Here is a 6,000-nt window from a genome sequence, read left to right on the forward strand (position 1 = left end):
GTCGCACTCGGTGGCAGAGGGGGAAGAGGCATGCTAGACCGTGGCCTCGATCCATCCTGGATCGGGCGCCGGCTGGCTGCTGTACGAAGGCTCGGCGAGGGGTGGATCGGGAAAGAGGCTGGCGATTGGCTCGATGGGGAATGGGAGGATCCCGAGGTGGATGCGGGAGAGAGGTGGCTGCGGCGGCTAGGAGGATCCCTAGAAATTAGGGATTTGGTCTCGGTTTAGACTAGTATATATAGCGGGTAGGTTAGGCTAGGGGCTATCTCCTCCCTCCGATCGTAATCGGACGGACGGAAAAAATAGACTAGGGAGAAACCAACAAAGAAACGAAGATACTTTCGGGATGTTTGGGGATGATTCGGATCCAACGGTAACGACAGAGCGGGTCGGGTTCAGGACAACTTTCGGGGTAGATGGGCTGTGCGAAGGGGGGGTTTGGGCTGAGAAGAGAAAAGAAGAAGGCAGCCCGACAACAGTTTCCGAATCGAAAACGTCTGACGCTAGACCGACTATATCGCGGTTATATATATAACGGTTGTGCAGTCAAATGGACTCCGAATGTGACGAACTTGGCAGGCGGCCTGTCTACACTATAATAAGACCGCACGACAAGTTGCAACCCATTCCAAGAACATATTTATGCCACTTATAAAATAATATTTTGGAGGTGCCACGGGCGCGTGCAAGTGTGGTCGGGCTCAGAACGGACAACGGAGAGAACCGGCGGAACCAGAACGGGTGCAAGTTTTATAAGAATGATGTCGATGCAATGCGCATGATGCTATGAGATGAGATGCATAACAAGAACAAAATGCAAAACAACAGACAAAACCCACCACGGAGGAAATATCATATCGCATCTCCGGAAAAGGCAAGAGTTGGAGTTACGAATATGGAAAGTTGTATCCGGGGCATTACAAAACTCCACCACTATGAGAGGATCTCGTCCCGAGATCTAGGATGGGACCAGAGGGAAAAGGAAGAGGAAGATAAGCGGTAAAACTAAGTTGCTTCTTCGACAAATGAGTGAAACCACGAACCTTGAGAGGTTGAGCAATATAAAAGAAAGAATACAACAGAGATGAACGAGATTGCAAACAATCTGTTAGAAAAGAGGAACAATGAACATTACGAGAACTTGAAGGTTGCAAATACATGAATCAAGAGTTTAATGGACAAGAAGGAATTGAAACCACTCTGGTTGAAACAAGATAAGAATGAATAAGAATGATATAATTTTGATAGCACTCCGACTGTAAATGGAAGAAATTGAACATGAACTTGACAAGATGAGAGGATACTTGATGAAATCAACAACATACTGCCTCCGGAACTATTGAAAAAAAATAGCACAAGGGGTAAGAAAGATTTCAGACAGCACTCCGGTTGAAAAGAGAAGCAAAACTTGATAAGATGAAAGAGCTTGAATGAGAACACAACACTCTGGTTAAATGGATAAGCACGAAAAGAACATGATCTTGACAAAACGAGATGATTAGTGAAGAGAGCAACATCACAATGCCTCCGGAACAAAAGAATAGAAGCTAGATTGTTGGGATAAAAGGGACGGAGAAGAAAATGACAATTTCTGCACAAATAAACTTGGAAAGCACCCTTCTAAGAAGGTTATAACGGAGTTGTTGGAAAACCAACAACGAAACGAATAAGCTTGTAGTGGGCTTATGGAAAACATCTCAAGACTATGAGGTGACAACCGGCCATTAACAGAAACAATTGCTTGCTTGAGATCAACGAAGAGATGAAAATTGCTTTTGCCGAGAGGATAGGAGAAAACTTGGATCATTGATAAGCACCACCATAGCAACATTCCTTAGGGAAGGCTTTAGGTGAAATCTATACCAAGATAACTCCACAGAAGAGATTGATGGATTTAAAATACGTCATTCCTGACAACTTGTGAATCATGAAACATGAAGGAAATTGTCAAGAGTGACATAACACCACCTCAGAAGATAAAATAGAGAGAATTGCACTTCGGAATGCAAGATGAAGAATACTTGAACGCCTCAAAACAAAACATGTGTTGAGCACCATGTTTACTTTAGAGTATAGCTTGGCGGATCATAACTTCAAGAGAAATCTTGAAGAACAATTGAAGAATGAAAAGAATCCTTGACGAACCGTCATGTAGAGCCTCCATGAAGAACTCCGGTAATGAAAGGATGATAAAAAGAAGGAGAAGCTGAAAACACAAGGTGAACCTTGTGATGATTTAGATGAAGCTTCGCGACGAGATAATGCGGAAAACTTGGAACTCCGGAAAAGAAAAGATGAAGCATCTCGAACCGAGAAATGTGACATGATGAACAACTCTGGAAAGAGGAAACTAGATCACTCGATGAAACAATAATAAGAATTACGGTATGCGTATCCTTCACCAATTTAAATTGATGACAAACAACGGATTTGGCATACTACTTATTCTCGTAAAAAGGATCAAGATAGATATAGCGCAAACTTGTGACGGTCTTCAACGAGCCACCGGTAGGATTGAAAACAACGAGAGAACGAATGAATAGATGCGATAACAAAGGAAGAGAAATCTGGAACGAACCACCGTAAGAATTGAAAATGTGATTAGCAAAGGCACAATTCACCGGGAAGAATTGGAAAAACGAATGAAGATAATTGAGGGGATTTAGATACATGAGAACGAATAGAACATGAACTGATTAGAGGATATTTGAACGATGCACCAGTTAGATTTGGAGAACGAGAGATGAAGGTTGAGAATGAGGAATTATGACATGATGGCCTTCTGAGGAAAGAAATGGAAACAACTCATGAAATGCTCCAGATAGGTGAAAAGAATTCTCACAATCAAAAACAATTATGAGAGGATGGCATCAAGCTAGAACCATGAATCTTGAAGAGAATGGAGCAAGATTTAAGAGAAATCCTTCTTCGGTCTTCAAGATCCGGGAATGACGATGAAGAACACCACCAAGAATTGTTGAGATACTCCGGGATGAAAATTAGAAAGGTTGAACCAACGATGAAAGAATTTGAAAGATCTTGGAGAAGGAATATGATTGATGATAATTCATTCTTACGTCAAACTTCAAAAGAATTTGGGAATAGCTCCGGGAAAATTAGAAGAGTCGGATAAGATCCTGGGAAAAGACCTGTGGGTTAGGGCCCACTCAAAAGATACACCATTGAATGATTGATTGAAAGGGGGGATTGCACCGGTTGAATTAAATGACTTGAATGAGATAACAACCTCGAAATATCTTGAACAGATTGAGAATGGAAACACAAGTCTTCTGAGATATCTTGAGCACTCCAGAACAAATGAATAGCAAGAGGTGAGTGATTGAGAGGTGCACCGGCATTATAAAGCATTTGACACGAGGAAAAAAAATATGATCAACACCGAAAGCTTGAAATTAACACCACCGGAGAAGAAACAATAATGAAGGATGATGAACTTGAAGCTCGTGAGCATCTTCACGAGGGATCACCGGATCAGAACATTGATCGAAAAGAGTGAAGTGACTTCACATGAATAAATGGATACTTGATTAAAATAAATGAGTCCTTGAAGAAAAAGGGGTGGGAGGGCGGGAAAACAAAGACAACTTGGGACGGATGAAACAAACACCGTTGAGAAAACTGAGAGGTGATCTTGCGAATGTTGAAATGATCGGATCCACTTGAAAAGAAGCACACCGGTTGGAAAGAATTGACATGACAATCTCGATGATCGAAAGGATTAGCACTCCCATAGAAATATGAGAACACCATTTAAGAAAGGTATGGATTCAACATTTGACTCGAAGCAACTCGAATACCACAAATAAAACAAAACAAAGGATTGGCTTGCAGAATAAGCCGGAACAAACATATGATAGAGATTCCGTCCGAAGTTTTCGTGGTGGGGCCCACACGGGCTCGAGTGTACAGCACCATCATGTACAAGGCAGTGCACATGACATACGAAGTGTCCCCGAACCAGCATAGCCAAGGGTTCTTTAAGACACAACGAGACCACTGTAAAAACGACCGTGGAAAGGCGGACCACTAGACGTCGAACCCCAATCTCATATCATGCATCTGTCGAAAAGATATTCTAGGAGCTACTTGAATTCCCACCTATAAAACTCCCGAAACTTTCTGGTTATGCAATCTGGTGTTGGGGATACAGGGGAAGCAATATATCTCACCCAAACTAACAATACCTACATCCAAGCTGTATCCATCCGTCAACACATAACCAAGAAACCTTCGGAAATCGTGTACCTCAACCTTCGAAAAGCATCCGTTATACGAGTTATGGCAATACTCCCGAGCTCGCCCCAGTACTGGGTTATCGGGGTTATCTCACCAACAACTGCATAAAAGAGATTTTCATGTCGGCAAAACTCAGGTATTCCAGAACTGCAACGATAAAATTGTGACGACAACACCTCGAAGCTCAACTCCCCGGGTCAAAGCACATAAATAGACAGGAGGCACAAGAACAATGTTCTCGTTCACAAAACCATCGAAACGATTCCAAGATACCGCGTGATCCTAAAAAAAATTTAGTGAATTTGAGAAGAGGAAAGTCAAAACATCTACGTCAGATCCTCACAGAGCGATGAAGGGGGCTGAGGAGTAAAAAGAATGCTACTCTCTGATATAAATAATCCTAACTCAAAATAGTTTTTTCTAGACTCAAACAACGGCCGACAATCAAGGGGCCTCCTATGGTCGGTCAGGCTCTGCTACCCAACTTGTACGCCCAATATGCGACCTATCCAAAAGGAACTCGAAGTCCCACCCAAGGATAGACCCGCATATTGAAATGCTTTTGGCAAGGTGGAATCATTACATCAACATAACATACATAAGGGAAAGAGATACATAGTTGGCTTACAATCGCCACTTCACACCATTACATAAATAAACATTACATCAATCAAATACACTCATGGTCCGACTACGGAACCAAAATAAAAGAAGAACCCCAAATGCGACAAAGGTCCCCGATCGACCCCAACTGGGCTCCACTACTGATCAACTAGAACGAAACAACACAAAGGACAAGGTCGTCATCGAGCTCCTCCTGAGCTTGGTTGCGTCATCTGCACGGACTCATCGGCACCTACAAGCTGGTTTTGGAAGTATCTGTGAGCCACAGGGACTCAGCAATCTCACACCCTCGCGATCAAGACTATTTAAGCTTATGGGTAAGGTAAAGGTATGAGGTGGAGCTGCAGCAAGCGACTAGCATATATGGTGGCTAACATACGCAACTGAGAGCGAGAAGAGAAGGCAAAGCACGGTCGATAAAAGTATGATCAAGAAGTGATCCTGGACTACTTACGTCAAGCATAACTCCAACAACCGTGTTCACTTCCCGGACTCCGCCGGAAAGAGACCATCACGGTTACACACGCAGTTGATGCGTTTTATATCGGATCTGGTGTCAAGTTATCTACAACCGGACATTAACAAATTCCCATCTGCCTATAACCGCAGGCACGGCTTTCGAAAGATTATACCCTGCAGGGGTGTCCCAACTTAGCCCATGACAAGCTCTCGCGATCAACGAAGGAATAGACCTTCTCCCAGGAAGACCCGATCAGACTCGGAATCCCGGTTTACAAGACATTTCGACAATGGTAAAACAAGACCAGCAAGACCGCCCGATGCGCCGACAATCCCGATAGGAGCTGCACATATCTCGTTCTCAGGGCAACACCGGATGAACACTACGTACAACTAAAACCAGACCTCGAGTTTCCCCGAGGTGGCGCTGCAAGTGGCTCTGGTTCGGACCAACACTTAGACAAGCACTGGCCCGGGGGGGGCTATAATAAAGATGACCCTCGAGAGAGCGACTCCCAAGGGAAAAGTAGGTGGTGGTGAGGCAAATGGTAAAAGTCAATGTTGGGCCTTGCTGGAGGAGTTTTATTCAAAGCGAACTGTCAAGGGGGTCCCATAAATCACCCGACCGCGTAAGGAACGCAAAATCCGGGAACATAACAC

Source organism: Triticum aestivum, chromosome 6B, assembly GCF_018294505.1.
Source record: "Triticum aestivum cultivar Chinese Spring chromosome 6B, IWGSC CS RefSeq v2.1, whole genome shotgun sequence".
NCBI lineage: Eukaryota > Viridiplantae > Streptophyta > Magnoliopsida > Poales > Poaceae > Triticum > Triticum aestivum.